This window comes from Theropithecus gelada, chromosome 15, assembly GCF_003255815.1.
Source record: "Theropithecus gelada isolate Dixy chromosome 15, Tgel_1.0, whole genome shotgun sequence".
NCBI lineage: Eukaryota > Metazoa > Chordata > Mammalia > Primates > Cercopithecidae > Theropithecus > Theropithecus gelada.
The window spans coordinates 79,305,857-79,321,196 of record NC_037683.1 but is presented as its reverse complement, the minus strand read 5'-3'; the positions used below and the strand labels follow the sequence as shown (position 1 = coordinate 79,321,196).

The 15,340-nt window shown below is 39.3% G+C and overlaps 1 long non-coding RNA gene across 2 annotated transcripts in view; it reads right to left on the bottom strand.

Annotated features, from left to right (window-relative positions):
* LOC112608258 overlaps nucleotides 1–15,340 on the bottom strand; it is an 87,914-nt gene that overhangs the window by 25,288 nt on the left and 47,286 nt on the right. Inside the window, exon 1 of one of the 2 annotated variants that reach the window (XR_003115966.1) lies at nucleotides 9,566–9,699. The exons of the other annotated variant lie outside the window; for it this stretch is intronic. This is a non-coding gene — a long non-coding RNA (uncharacterized LOC112608258). Of the gene's footprint in view, nucleotides 1–9,565; nucleotides 9,700–15,340 lie in introns of those variants that run through there. 2 annotated transcript variants of the gene reach the window in all.

Below are 15,340 nucleotides of genomic sequence, written 5' to 3'. Positions count from 1 at the left end.
AGTCCCAGTGGTGGTGGTCACAAGGATGATTGTGTCACCCCTCCCCCAGTTCCAGGCAGTTCAGCACAGAAAGAGAGAAAGACTCTGTTTGGGAGAAAGTAAGGGAAGAGAACAAGAGTCTCTGACCAGAGAATTCTTCTGGATCCTATCAAAGACCACCACGGCGGTACCTCTACAAGGCTGCAAGAGCCACAGCGTTACTGGACTTGTGGTGCACCCCCAATGCAGACATGGCTGCAGTGACCAAAAATATAGATCACAATACCCAAGTCCCTTTGAATATCTGAAAAGCCTTCTCCAGAAGGATGGGTATAAAAAAGCCAAGACTGCAAGGACTACAATAAATACCTAACTCTCTAATGCCCAGACACCAACAAACATCCACAAACATCAAGACCATCCAGGAAAACATGATCTCACCAAACGAACTAAATAAGACATCAGGGAACAATCCTGGAGAGCCAAATATGTGACCTTTCAGACAGATAATTTAAAATAGCTGTGTTGAGAATCACAGAGAAGGATTTCAGAATCCTATCAGATAAATTTTATGGGGACTGAAATAATTAAAAAGAAGCCAGCAGACATACTGAAGTTGAAAAATGCAATTGATAATACTGAAGAATGCAAGAGAATCTGTTGAGAGCAGAATTTACCAAGCAGAAGAATTGGTGAGCTTGAAGACAGACTATTTGAAAATATAGTCAGAGGAGACGAAAGAAAAAAGAATAAAAAACAATGACGCAAGCCTACAAGATCTAGAAAGCAGCATGAAAGGGGCAAATCTAAGAGTTACTGACCTTAAAAGGGAGGTAGAGAGTGAGATATGGGTAAAAAGTTCATTTGGAGAAAATAACAAAAAACTTCTAAAACTAGAGAAATATATCAATATTCAAGTACAAGAAGGTTATAGAACACTAAGCAGATTTAACCCAAAAAAGACTACCTTAAGTCATTTGATTATTAAATTTCCTAAAATTCCCCTAAAAGGATCCTAAAAGTCCCCATAAAATTTATAAACTTCCAAAGGTCAAGGACAAAGAAATGTTCCTAAAAGCAGCAAGAGAAGAGAAACAAATAATATTCAGTGGACCTCCAATATGTCTGGCAGCAGCCTTTTCAGTGGTAACCTTATAGGCCAAGAGACAGTAGCATGACATATTTTAAGTGCTGAAGGATAAAAAAAGTTCTGTTTTACCCTAGAATAGTTTATCCAGCAAAAATATCTTTACAACTTGGAGGAGAAATAAAGACTTTCCCAGACAAAAAAACCTGAGGGATTTCATCAACACCAGACCTGTCCCACAAGAAATGCTAAGGGGAGTTCTTCAGTCAAAAAGCAAAGGATGTTAATGAGCAATAAGAAATCATCTGAAGATACAGAACTCACTGATGTTAGTAAGTGCAGAATAAAACACACAATATTCTAGCACTGTAATTGTGGTGTGTAAACTACTTGTATGTTAAGTAGAGATATGAGTAGAAGATGACATGATAAAATATAATAACTACAACAAGACATAGGCAATATAAAAAATATAAATTGAAATGAAAAGTTAAAAAGAGGGAAAAAGTTAAAGTATAGATTTTAAAAATTAATTTTCTCTTTGCTTGTTTTGTTAGTTTGTTCATGCAAACAGTCATTGGGCCCTACTTGAGGGTGGAGGGTGGGAGGTAGCTGAGAATAGAAAAATTGCCTATCAGGTACTATGCTTATCATCTTGGTAACAACATACCATGTACACCAAACCCCCATGACATGCAATTTATCCATAGAACCAACTTGCACATGTACCCCTAAAACTTAAACTAAAATTAAATTAAACTAAAATAGAGATAGCATATGATCCAATAATCCCACTGCTATGTATATACCCAAAAGAAAGGAAATCAGTATATCAAAGACCTATTTGCATTCCTATGTTTATTGCAGCACTATTCACAATAGCCAAGATTTGGAAGTGAGCTCAGTGTCCATCAACAGATGAATGGACTTAAAAAATTTGGTACATATACACAATGGAGTGCTATTCAGCCATAAAAAATCATGAGATCCTGTCATTTGCAACAACATAGATGGAACCAGAGGTCATTATGTTAAGTGAAATAAGCCAGGCACAGAAAGACAAACTTTGCATGTCCCCATCCCCACTTATTTGTGGGAGCTTAAAATTAAAACAATTGAACACATGGAGACAGAGAACAAAATGATGGTTACTAGAGGCTGTGAAGGGCAGTGACGTGGGGTACTGGGAATGGTTAATAGGTACAAAAAATAGTTAAAATGAATAAGATCCAATATTTGATAGCACAACAGGGAGACCATAGTTAATAATAAGTTAATTGTACATTTTAAAATAATTGAAAGAGTATGATTGGATTGTTTGTAACTCAAAGGATAAATGCTTGTGGTGATAGATATCTTGTTTACCATGATGTGATTATGCATTGTATACCTATACCAAAATATCTCATGTACTGCCTATAATTATATATACCTACTATATGCCCACAAAAATTAAAAATTTTAAAGGATTAAATATGGCCAGGTGCGGTGGCTCATGCCTGTATTCCCAGCACTTTGGGAGGCCAAGGTGGGCGGATCATCTGAGGTCAGGAGTTCGAGACCAGGCTGATCAACATGGAGAAACCCCATCTCTACTAAAAGTACAAAATTAGACAGGCATGGTGGTACATGCCTGTAATCCCCACTACTCAGGAGGCTGAGGCCAAAGAATCACTTGAAACTGGGAGGTGGAGGTTGTGGTGAGCCAAGATCAGGCCATTGCACTCCAGCCTGGGCAACAAGAATGAAACTGTCTCAAAAAACAAAGAAAAAGGTTTAAATACTTAAAAAAAAAAAAATGCCTTACTAAAGAAGATATACAGATGGCAAATAAGCATAGGAAAAGATGCTCTACATCCTGTGCCATGAATAAAATGAAAACTAAAATGAGATACCTCTCTATACCTAATAGAATGGCCAAAATCCAGAACACTGACAACACCAAATGCTGGCAAAGACGTAGAGAACAGGAGCTCTCATTCATTGCTGGTGGAATTCAAAATACCTCCACTTTGAAAGGCAATTTGGAAGTTTCTTAAAAAACTAATCATACGATCATAAGATCCAGCCACCATGCTCCATGATTTTTACCCAAAGGAAGCGAATACTTATGTCAACATAAAAACATGCACATGGATATTGATAGCAGCTTAATGCACAATTTGCAAAACTTGAAAGCTACCAAGATATCCTTCAATGAGTGAAGGGATAAACGGTGCTAAATCAAACAATGGAATATTATTCAGCACTAAAAATGAATGAGTTATCAAACTATGAAATGACATGAAAGAAACTTAGATGAATATTAATAAGTGAAAGAAGCCAATCTGAACAGACTATATACTGTATGATTCCAACTATATTATATTCTGGAAAAGGTGAAACAATAGACAGTAAAAAGATCAGTTGTTTCCAAAAGTTAGGGGAGACAAATAGGTAGAGCACAGAAGACTTTTAGGGCAGTGAAACTGCCTTATATGATATTGTAATGATAAATACATGTTATACATTTGTCCAAACCCATAGAATGTACACCACCAAGAGTCAACCCAAAGGTAAACTATGGACTCTGGGTGATAATGATGTAGGTTCATCTACTGCAACAAATGTGCTACTCTGGCGAGGGATGTTGATAATGGGTGAGGCTATTCATGTGTGGCAATAGTGGCATATCAGAAATCTCTGTATCATCTAATCATTTTTGCTGTGAACATAAAACTTCTCAAAAGAAGTCTGTTAAAAATCTATTGAATGTCTGAAAAAAGAAAATACAATTAGCATTAACTGCTGTATTAGTCAGGATTCTCCAGAGGGACAGAACTAATAGGATATACATATATATATATGAGTTTATTAAGGAATATTAACTCACATGATCACAAGATCCCATAATAGGCCATCTGCAAGCTGAGGAGCAAGGAAGCCAGTCCAAGTCCCAAAGCTGAAGAATTTGGAATCTGATGTTCAAGAGCAGGAAGCGTTCAGCACAGGAGAAAGATGTAGGCTGGAAGGCTAATCCAGTACAGTCTTTTCATGTTCTTCTGCCTGCTTTTTATTCTGGCTGTGCTGAGAGCTGATTAGATTGTGCCCACCCAGATTAAGGGTGGGTCTGCCTTTCCCAGCCCACTGACTCAAATGTTAATCTCCTTTGGCAACACCCTCGACAGACACACCCAGGATCAATACTTTGCATCCTTTAATCCAATCAAGTTGGCACTCAGTATTAACCATCACAACTGTGTGCCATGCCTCTGAGTAACCATGCTTGAGGACTCTTTTGTAGTCATGCTCACAAGTTAATGACTATTTGTGTTTCATTTTGAAACTTCGTAAAGAGACGTCAGACAGTGATAAGGATCCAAACCACCAGCAGATTAGACAAGACATATTTTTTTTCTCTTACTGTTTAGAGACAGGGTCTCACACTCACCCAGGCTGGAGCACAGTGGCTACCACAATTCACTGCAACCTTGCACTCCTGGGCTCAAGTGATCCTCTACTTCAGTTTCTGAAGCAGGCAGGACTACAGACTCATGCCACCACATCCATTTACTTTTTAGTTTTTTGTAAAGATGAGGTCTTGCTATGTTGCTCAGGCTGGTCTCAAACTCCTGGCCTCAAGCAATCCTCCCACTTTGGCCTCCCAAAGTGCTGAGATTACAGGCATGAGCCTCTGTACCTGGCCTTAGACAAGAAACTTTCTATTCACACTTGCTACTCCTAATTAAGCATCCTTTTTTTTTTTTTTTTTTTTTTTTAAGACTGCTATTTCCAGTGTTATATATACAATTGCAAAATTAACACCTATGTAAAGAACTGCCAATGATCTTACATAACCCACTGGTAGACTGGGGAGCAATCTCTGCAGGCCTTCTCCCTTGGATTACGAAATTCCCTTAACAAACCGTGATACTACTGATGTACCAGTCATCACTGAAAGATGTTTTCCAATGGGGCTAAAATATTTACACTGACCTAACTACTTGTAATACTATTTAATCTTCCTTGGGGGCCAATTTGCCACAGCCACCTATGGTGAAAGGTACAGCCAGTGACTGTAAGAGAGAATCAAGCAGAAATATAACTAGGAATGGAATCCACGAATGGTTTCATTGAATCCATGGACCAGAGGGCTGCCCGTCATCCAGTCAGAAAAGAGTTAGGGTTAGACAGTTTCAAAATATAATCTGGTAGGCTATGAGCAGAACTGAAAATACAATTTAATTCCACTGAGTTCTATTTTTGGGAATAGCTAGGGGTTATTTACTGGTACATCCTTGGTGAATTATTAAGGGTTACTAAATAAACTAAACTTAGTATATTGCCTGAATTTACCAAGAATTTATTCTACATTTTCCTAAAATGGCTTAGTGCCAAGCAATACTTGCCAATGTTCAAAAGCTCCCACTGGGCATGCCCCACATATAAATAGAATTCCTGCAAATTTTTAGAAAGGGTACTTAGGGAGGAGCCTCACCACTGTTGATTTGAGTTGGTCAGGTTTTTAATCACTGTTAATTTTCCTTTTTAGTTATAAATTCCTCTTAGTTTTGCATCTTCATTATGGATTTAGTTTGTGCAGGGTTGTTCAGTTAATAACAACTACTATTTGAGTGTTTAGTCCAGGCCCTAGGCTGAGATCTCTACATGTTCATTTGTCGCTCTTAACACCCTTTTGAGACAGATAATAATATCATCCTCATTTTACAGATGAGGAAACTAAGGCACAGAGAAATTAGACAACTTGCCTATGATCATACAGCTAGACACTGCAGAACCAGGACCCAAACTCAGGGATCTTCACTGTAGGTCAGAGGTCAGCAAACTGTTTCTGTAAAGGGCCAGATACTAAATATTTGGGGCTCTGTAAACTGTAGAGTCCCTACTGAACTATGTTGTTGTAGCCCCAAAGCAGCCTTAAACATTACATAAACAAACTGGTATGACTGTGTTCCAATAAAACTTTACAAAAACAGACAGTAGACAGGATTTGGTCTCTGGGCCACAGTTTGCTGGCTCTCGCTCTAGATGCCTTGCTGTTAACCACTATGGCAATAATATTTGCCCTCTTAGGTTTCAGTGAAACACATATACAGACTAGGAAACTAAAATGCTCCAAGAGCTATATACTGAGACACAAAGGCATTGCAATTCAAATATGAATCAACTGTGCCTTTATTGATAAAGAAGATATGAAATGTATGCCTGTACATTCATTGCTGATGTGAAGAACTTTTGCTTGCCTTTTTTTAGCTGCAAATTATTTGATTACCTAAACTTATATTGTAGCATTCTAGAATGTAAAATCTATACATAAGCTTACTATTTTAAAGTAGGCATAAAATCCACATATTTTGGGCCTCAATGCTTTATATATAATCTAGTTTGAACACTTAAAGTAGAGAGTCAAGAGGTCTTTTGAACCACGGGGCTGGCTATAGTCCAAAAATGTTTGAGAGCCATCACTCTGAAGAAATAAGTAGGAAAACTTCTGGGGCCAAATCATATCTTGGAGGAGATCCAAAATGGCAACAGCAAGGAGTGAGGGCATTTTATATTCAGCAATAGTTTAACACAATGGTTCCTTTTAAGGGCTAAATGGTGTTACCCAAAAATTCATGTTTGAAGACCTAATCCCCATGTGACTATATTTGGAGATAGGGCCTTTACAGAGATAATTAAGGTTAAATGAGATCACCGGGTTGGGGCCCAAATCCAATAAGACTGATGTCCTTCTAAGAAGAAGAAAGGACACCAGAACTAACACTTTGCCCATGAATACACAGAGAAAAAGTCATGTGAAGACACAGAAAGAAAGTAGCCATCTAGAAGACAGGGAGAGGGGCCTGACCAGAAATCAACCCTCTTGGAACTTTGATATTGGACTTCCAGCCTCCAGGATTGTGAGAAAATACATTGTTATTTAAGCCATTCAGTCCATGTTATTTTGTTATGGCAGCCAGAGCAGCCCAATACAGTATCCAACTTTTGAATGCAAAAAATTATATGAACTCCCACAAACTTTTAGTTATTCTATCTTCATTAACTGTTGACTGAAATGATATATAAATACATATATACACACACAAATAACTAGATATAATGAATTCAGCAATACTTATATGTTACTAATCATAACAACATATAAATATATTTGTGGGAAAAAGTTGTATACATATTTGGGAGATTTGATTTTATTCAGGTTCAGATAATACTTGATATTAATGTGTTTTCACAGTCCACACCCTTACAACAGTTACTCCATTGACTTCTTGGGATCCTCAGTCTTTGGGGTAGGAATCATCTATTCCCCACCCCTTTTAAGTCTAGCCCTATTAGGATTAACTTGGGCTCAGTCCCTCTTCTGCAGCTGCTTCTCTTGATAGAGGACATGGCACACACACACCCAGAATAAAATGTGTCAGTCACAGTTTGAGTAAATGATCTAATTGCAGGGATCCCATGAGCCAGGACAGATTTTCAGGCCAGGAAAAAGTCATGGCAGCAATGGGATTAAAAGCTGACCGACCTATTGGTGTCTGTCTTACTACCCAACCGTCTTATTTGCCTGAGACTAGAAGCTCATCAGGAAGAAGCATCAACACCTTCATCTTAAACCTCTTTCTATATCCCTTATGGAATTTATAATTGCACAAGCTTAATTAACATTGTTTAACAAAAGAGGGGTCCAAACCAGGTGTTTCCAAACCTGGCTCATCATCAGTGTTTTTAAAACTGGGGGTGACCAATCCTACCCTGTGCATGTCTAAAGGGTAGAGAGATTGGAGGACCTGCATTTTTACTATGCTTCCTCTGTTAATTCTGATGTAGCCATTTTAGCACCATTTCTCAGATTTGCATTTGATAACTGTGTTAGATGAATATAGCCAATGGCCTCAATTAATGGTCACCCCATATCCTCCCCCTTTGCCCTGTAACTTTATGGTGTCATGCCACTGTGACTCTGAGCTTGCCCCAAGTGACTTGTTTTGACCAACAGAATTTCAGCAAATTTGATGCAAGGAGAGACTTGGAAAAGTGCTTGCCTGCATGTCTCCATTTTCTCTCTTCAACCCCTGTCACTGCAATGAGACTATCCAAGGCTAGCCTGGTGAAAGGGTATGAGAAACACATAAAATAGGACTGAGTCATCCCAGCTAAGGCCACACTAGACCAGTCATCCCCCAGCCTACTCACCAGCTGGCTGAAGATACATAAGTAAACCCAATTGAGATCAATCAAGACCATTTCAGAGAGCAGTATCAACCAGTGAACTGCAGACTTGAGAGAAATAATAAATGGCTATTATCTTAAGCTACTAAGGATTGGGGTGGTTTGCTCCACAGCACAGCTAATTAATACAACAACCATGATGCAGACCGACTGGAGGGATGGAGCATCTAAACCAAAGTCAGAGACTTGTAGAAATCTTCAATGTCTATTGCACAGGATGGTATTAAAAAGAAGAAAGGATTTTCCAAGGTCAGGTATATGAGAAGTGCCAGGTTACAGTTTAGTTTAGTTGGTTTCCTTGTGTATTCCAAAGAAACAGCATGTAAGCAATCTTTCCCAAATTTATTTGACCACAGAACCTTCTTTATCCCCCACTCCCAAACTAAGAATCATACAAAATGAATATTCCATAGAGCATACACGTTGGGACATTATTTAAGATAAATTGGTCTTCATCCTGCTTCAATGTTGTTCCAAGGGGTAGAACTGAATTTAAGGCATTATAATTATAGGGAGAATTGGGATTACACATATTCAGGCAAGGGTTTGTCAACTATGAGAATTATCCAAAGATGAAACTGCTGGCCTTGTGAAACGGTGACTCCAAACCCCAAGACTGAAGGTATTCAAAGAGAGAGAAATCTGAAATTTAGAGGATTTGGGTGGTGACAAGTTACCTTCCTTGAAATCTTTATTCCCCAATAGCATGACAAAGGCTTCTGATTACTTCTTTCAGTTCTAAGCGGTGTGACAGTTCATTTTATGTGTCAGCTCGGCTAGGCTACGGTGCCCTCTTGTTTGGTTAAACACTAGTCTAGATGGGATGTGAAGGTATTTCGTAGATGTGATTAACATTTGTAATCAGTAGATTTTTTAAGTAAAGCAGATTACGCCCCATAATATGGGTAGGTCTTATCTAATCAGTTGAGGGCCTCTTAACAACTGAGGCTTCCCACAGAAGAAAGAATTCTGCTTCAAGACTGCAACATAGAAATCCTGTGAGTTTCTCTCCTGCCCTGCCCTGTGGATTTTGAACATACCAGACCCCACAATTACGTTAGCAAATTCTTTAAAATAACTAGAATAATTCTTTTTCTCTCTCTGCCCTACCACGTGTGTGTGTGTGTGTGTGTGTGTGTATATCCTATTGGTTTTGTTTCTCTGGAAAACCCTGACTGATACAAGTAAATATCAAACATCATTTATATTTTATCACAATCCTAGACTAAAATACGCAGCAGTTCTACCCTGCTTCCTAATACTTGCCTTGGAATCAGAGTGTTAGGTTTCCCAGATTTCCCGTGTGGTTCCTCTAAGGACTCTTGCGGGTAGTCATCAGAGAACCAGAACTCCTAATTGCATTATTGTGGTAGCCAGGAGGTGATATTTCTCATATTCCCTTTTTAAGAAGGGCAGATTTTATGAGTCACCTTGGGTGGCATAGCAATTTTGCAGCTGTGTAGTGTTTGTAAGAAACTGACAGTCCCTCATGAACCACAGTGACCCAACTTGGCAGGGCCCCAGCACCTATTTATGGCCTGAAATATGGGGGAAGAGGTCACAGGAGGAGGTTCTCTCTCTTGGAATTGAGCCAGACAGATGGTAACACTCTAGGTCAGAGTTAACACAGTCTGATTCACTGTAACGTGTTCTCTGAATGACTTCCTAGGAGCCTAACTGAACTACTACAAATCCAGTGTTGATATCCAGTATTTAGCCGAAGATTTAAAAAATTTAAAAGATTTAAAAAATTTAGAAAAAGATTTAAAAAAAAAAATAAAAGAGAAGAACAATAATAAAAAAGTAGGCTTTAAGAGAAATAAACAAAAAATACCAAGTGTAGCCCAGTGATAGTGGGAATACAGACCTGGAACAACCCACTTGTTCAGTTAGATGCTCTGTTCACGTTACTCAGAAGATCTCTCACACTGCAGCCACCGTCAACAGTAGCTAGTGCCTTGAGGACAAACTCTTGTTTTTCCTTGCCTAGTTCAATACCTAGCACATACAAGGAGCTTAAAAACTATTTACCGAGTGAATGAGCTACTAAGGACATAGAGCCCTTCACATCCTGTAGCTATTAAGCCAGGATTGTTTTTCATCCTGTCATTGAGCTTCACAAGCCCAGTATGATCCAGCACCTGAGAATATTTCTTTCTAAACTAGCCCTGATACACGTGTGCAGTTTCTGGGTTCTTAAAATCTTTAGAACTAAGGTCCTTATATTTGGGTACTGTGTTTGTATTCGTTTGCTAGGGCTGCCAAAACAAAGTACCATACACTGAGTGGCTTCAACGATAGAAATTTATTTTCTCACAGTCGTGGTGGCTAGAAGTCTGAGATTAAGGTGTTGGCAGGGTCGGTTTCTTCTGAGGCCACTGTCTTTGACTTGTGAATAGCCATCTTCTCTTTGTATCCTCACATGATTTTCCCTCTGTAACTGTCTGCGTCCTAGTCTCATCTTCTTAGAAGGACACCAACCACATTGGATTAGGGCCCACTCTAATTATCTCATTTTATTTCATTATCTCTTTAAAGATCTGTTGCCAAATTTAGTCACATTCTGAAGTACTAGGGCTTAGGAATTTGACATACACACCTCGGAGGGTCACAGACACATATACACACACATATAAGATACATATAATAGATCTATAAATCTTCTCACAGCTTTAAGGTCAGAAAGGGAATGTCTTTACATCTATTCTATCTTAATATCTTTTCTCTGGCTGCATACTTAGAACCCTCCTATAAGTGTGAAGGAACAAAAACTATAGTATACAATCTCTGTATCTTTCCTCTAATAATTAAACTAACTTTAATCTAATTAATTGATTTCTTTTACATGTATCTCAAATTTTTATTTCCTCTTTGTATTAAGCTGTTCTTGCATGGCCACAAAGAAATACCTGAGACTGGGCAATTTATTTAAAAAGGGGTTTAATTGGCTTAGAGTTCTGTAGGTGTACAGGAAGCACAGCAGCATCTGCTTCTGGAGAGACCTCAGGAAGCTTCCAATCACGGCAGAAGGCAAAGGGGGTGCAGGCACGTCCTATGGCAGGAACAGGAGCGAGAGAGAGTGGAGGTGGGAGGTGCCACACACTTTTAAAGGATCAGACCTTGCCAGAATTCACTGTCACGAAGACAGCACCAGGCCATGAGGGATTCATCCCATGACGAAACACCTCCCACCAGGCCCCACCTCCAGCACTGGGGTTTACAATTCAACATGAGATTTGGGCAGCAATAAATATCCAAACCATATCACTTTTAGAATTCTTATAAGCTGAAAGAAACAGAAACACAGGAGTCTAGAAGTGGCCCACAGAGAAGTTGTTATGTCCTGAGCTCCTTGAGAACAGGCTGGGTCTTATGTCTGTGTACTGTGAGCATATACTACATTACCTGGCATGGAATGGTTGTTCTAAAAATATACAGGTAAATGATGTATGCAGGAAACAAACCTCATGCTAGGTTCCTAGTTTTATGTTCCAGAATCACATTTGCCCCCTAAGCAATGTTAACATATGCTGACTTACGTTGGCCCACTGCACCCTTAACTTTTTAAAACACATTTATATATAATTACTTATTTCCTGGTGTTTCAACAGACTTGTTTGCAGCCATTTATGTTAAAACAAAGGATAAATGTCTGCAGAGTATTATCTACACATAAACAAACCCCTAATAGCATCAATCTGCGAGACAGCATTGTCCCATTCAGAGATGAACTTCACTGAAACATAACTGATTGTCACTCATGGAGCTCCCCTGACTCCCCATTGCTAAGAGAGTGTATTCAAGAGTCACATACCTGTCAGAGTCAGCCTTGTATCTGACCTTGGCTTTGCCCTGGCCAAAGAGGCAGCACTAAGAGGCAAGTGTGGGAACTTGGTTAATCTTCAGCACCTTTCTTGTTTAATACTATCAAGGTATTCCTGTAATGGGCCAGTAATCCATTGATAAGGAGACTTTGTTGCTGAAAATCTTGAAAATTGAATGTCTAACATTCTATATCTGACCTGTGGCTGATTATTTAACTCTGATCCTTGAATGAATTATTCTGATCTGGTTAACCTCCTATCTTCTGTCTCTGGACCCAGACTACCTATCGTCTAGATCCTGTTATGACATGGTTGTCTATCTGGAAGGGGGATGTGGAAATAAATAATAATTACTACAACACAGTGACTAATCAGCAAGTTGGTTTATATTTGTTCATTCAGAACAACAACAAAAAAAGTAAACTAGTTCGGCATGGTGGCTCATGCCTGTAATCCCAGCACTTTGGGAGGCTGAGGCAGTTGGATCACTTGAGGTCAGGAGTTCGAGACCAGCCTGGCCAACATGGTAAAACCCCATCTCTACTAAAAAAAAAATACAAAAATTATTTGGGTGTGGTGGTGCATGCCTGTAATCCCAGCTACTCAGGAGGCTGAGGCAAGAGAATTGCTTGAACCCAGGAGGCGGAGGTTGCAGCAAGCCAGGATTGAGCCACTGCACTCCAGCCTGGGTGACAGAGTAAGACTGTCTCAAAAACAAACAAAAACTAAACTTATTATTCTCCCTATTGAGACTGAGGAATCTTGATTAATAGATACATAGATGGGTCACAACTTAATTTCTTGAAAAAAATCATTATCAGCTGTAAACCAGCTATAACCTAATGATTCTGTCCTCCCATTAAACATCAATGACCAAATCCTGGAATGCCACTTGCCAGCACTCACTAGCATTGCCATATAGTTCCACATCACTAGGTGGGGTTAAAAGTGTGATATGATGAACACTGAACTCAGAGTCATAAGGACAAAAGTTCAAAACTCAGCTCCATAGTAGCTGTATTCTCTCAGCAACTTACTGAGCCTGCTTTCTCAGTTCATCAGATCAAAATACCAGCATCTAACCCATAAACGAAGTGCCACAAGGATTAAATAAGATAAGGAATTATTCCATCAATTAGTCAACATATATTTACCGGGGCATATTAAGTGCCAGGCACTGTTCTGGGACCTAGGGAGAACATCTCTGTGAACATCCTGGTGGGACTTTTATGTTAGTAGGGGTAGAGGAAGTGATGGAATGGACGATAAATGAGCAAGGCAAAGAGAGATGATGAGTAATACAGTCTGGGGATAGGAGTCTGTTATTTTATTAATAGGGTGACCAGGGAAGGCTTCTCCAATGAGAGAACATGTACAGAGCTTAGAATGAGGTGCAGGAATGAAGTGTACATGTATGAGAGGGAAAGAACTTCCCTATCCCCTAGAGAGAAGAACAGGCACAGATGGCCCAAGGCAGGAACATGTGGAGGAAGGCCAGTATAGAGGAAACAGAGTGAGCAAGGGGGATGTTTGAAGACGATGTCAATAAGTTGGCCTTATGTCATCTAGGGTCTTGTAACTAATGAATGGATATTGGATGTTATTCTCTCATAGGAAGCACATAGATGATCAGAGCAGCAGATATGAACATATGTGTGTTTTAAGGGAGCACTCTGGCTGCTGTGTTGAAAAAGATCAATAGACAAGGCTGGAAGTAGGGAGCCCACTGAGGAAAAGATGGAGGTCTAGGTGAATAAGACTGGAGGCCTGGACTAGAGTTGCAGTCTGGAGATGGGGAGAAGCGGATGGGATCGGGAATTTTTTTAGATGGAGCCACTAGGATTTGCTAATATATTCGATGTGGATATGAGATAAAGCACATGTACATAGTGTTACTCAGTACCTGCTGATCTGGGGACTCTGTAGAGAGGCATCCTTCTTAAGAACGTAGATCTAAAGAAGTTAGATTGCACCTAGGCATAAACTCTAAGATCAGGACACAATGGTTCATAACCAAGGTCTGCAGTGTCACCTTAACAGGACAGCCCAATTCCTCTGCCAATAGGATGAGGCCTCAAAGGTTTTAATATAGGTAAAGAAGACATGTGTCAGCCAAATGAGGGTTTCCCAGACATGGAAACATATACAAAAAGAAAATTCTAGAGGCAGAAGCTGACTATACCTTTCCAAATACCATCTGGAGGATGGGAGCATTTGCCAAGTGATTTCATTTATTATGGTTCCACTGGCATGACCATCTCTATGGTAAGGATTGATATAGGAAATTACAGCTAAATGACTTCGAGTATCCTAGACCTTTGGCAAGATAAGCCTTATTGTGGAGACGGATGCTGATTGCTTGGTAAGCATGGCAGGCAGTAATAAGGGAAACCTGGCTGGTACTATCACAAAAGTCCAGCAAATGGCTATTAACAGGAGAGAAGTCAACAAATCAAGAAATCATTGTTCCTTTGCCCAAGTGAAAGAATTGTAGTCAAACATAGGTTCTTTCTTCTATTGAAGCCTGATCTGTATCATCACCTCTAAATTAAAGGACAATAAGACTTGTCATGTAAAGACGTGTTTCAATAAGAAAGCACTGTAATCATTATTTTCAACCTTGGTGCTAGGCAGTAAAGAACCTAGTGGATTATTTTCAATGACTGAAATACCAACATTAAATTTTGTTATCTCTTGCATAATTCAGTAGAAAAGAAATTGTTCCTACTGAGTGACCCTAGAAAATACTGAAGTGTTTGTTAATGCATGAGATTTATCAGGTTTTAGACAAAAAACATTCCACATAAATGATATTTCAAATGATTGATTACAACCCACAGACACACCAATACTTTAGGTACATTGACAAAAATAATCCTAAAATAGATTACACTCGTCCTTGCCCTCTTAAACAAAGGACACTGAAGATAGTTCCTAGAGACTCAGAATCATTACTGTGAACATTAGTCATCATGATGCTCACAAGAACCACTGACCTCCATAGAGTGATATGTCCCTGCACTAAATGGTCACTCTTAAAAATAAAATATTAGCTGGGCGCAGTGGCTCATGCATGTTATCCCAACTCTTTGGGAAGCCGAGGCAAGGGGTTGAGGGAAGGGGTGGTGGTGATTGCTTAAGTCCAGGAGTTTAAGGCTATGGTGAGCTCTGCACTCCAGTCTAGGTGACAGAGGAAGATCCTGTCTTTAAAAAACAA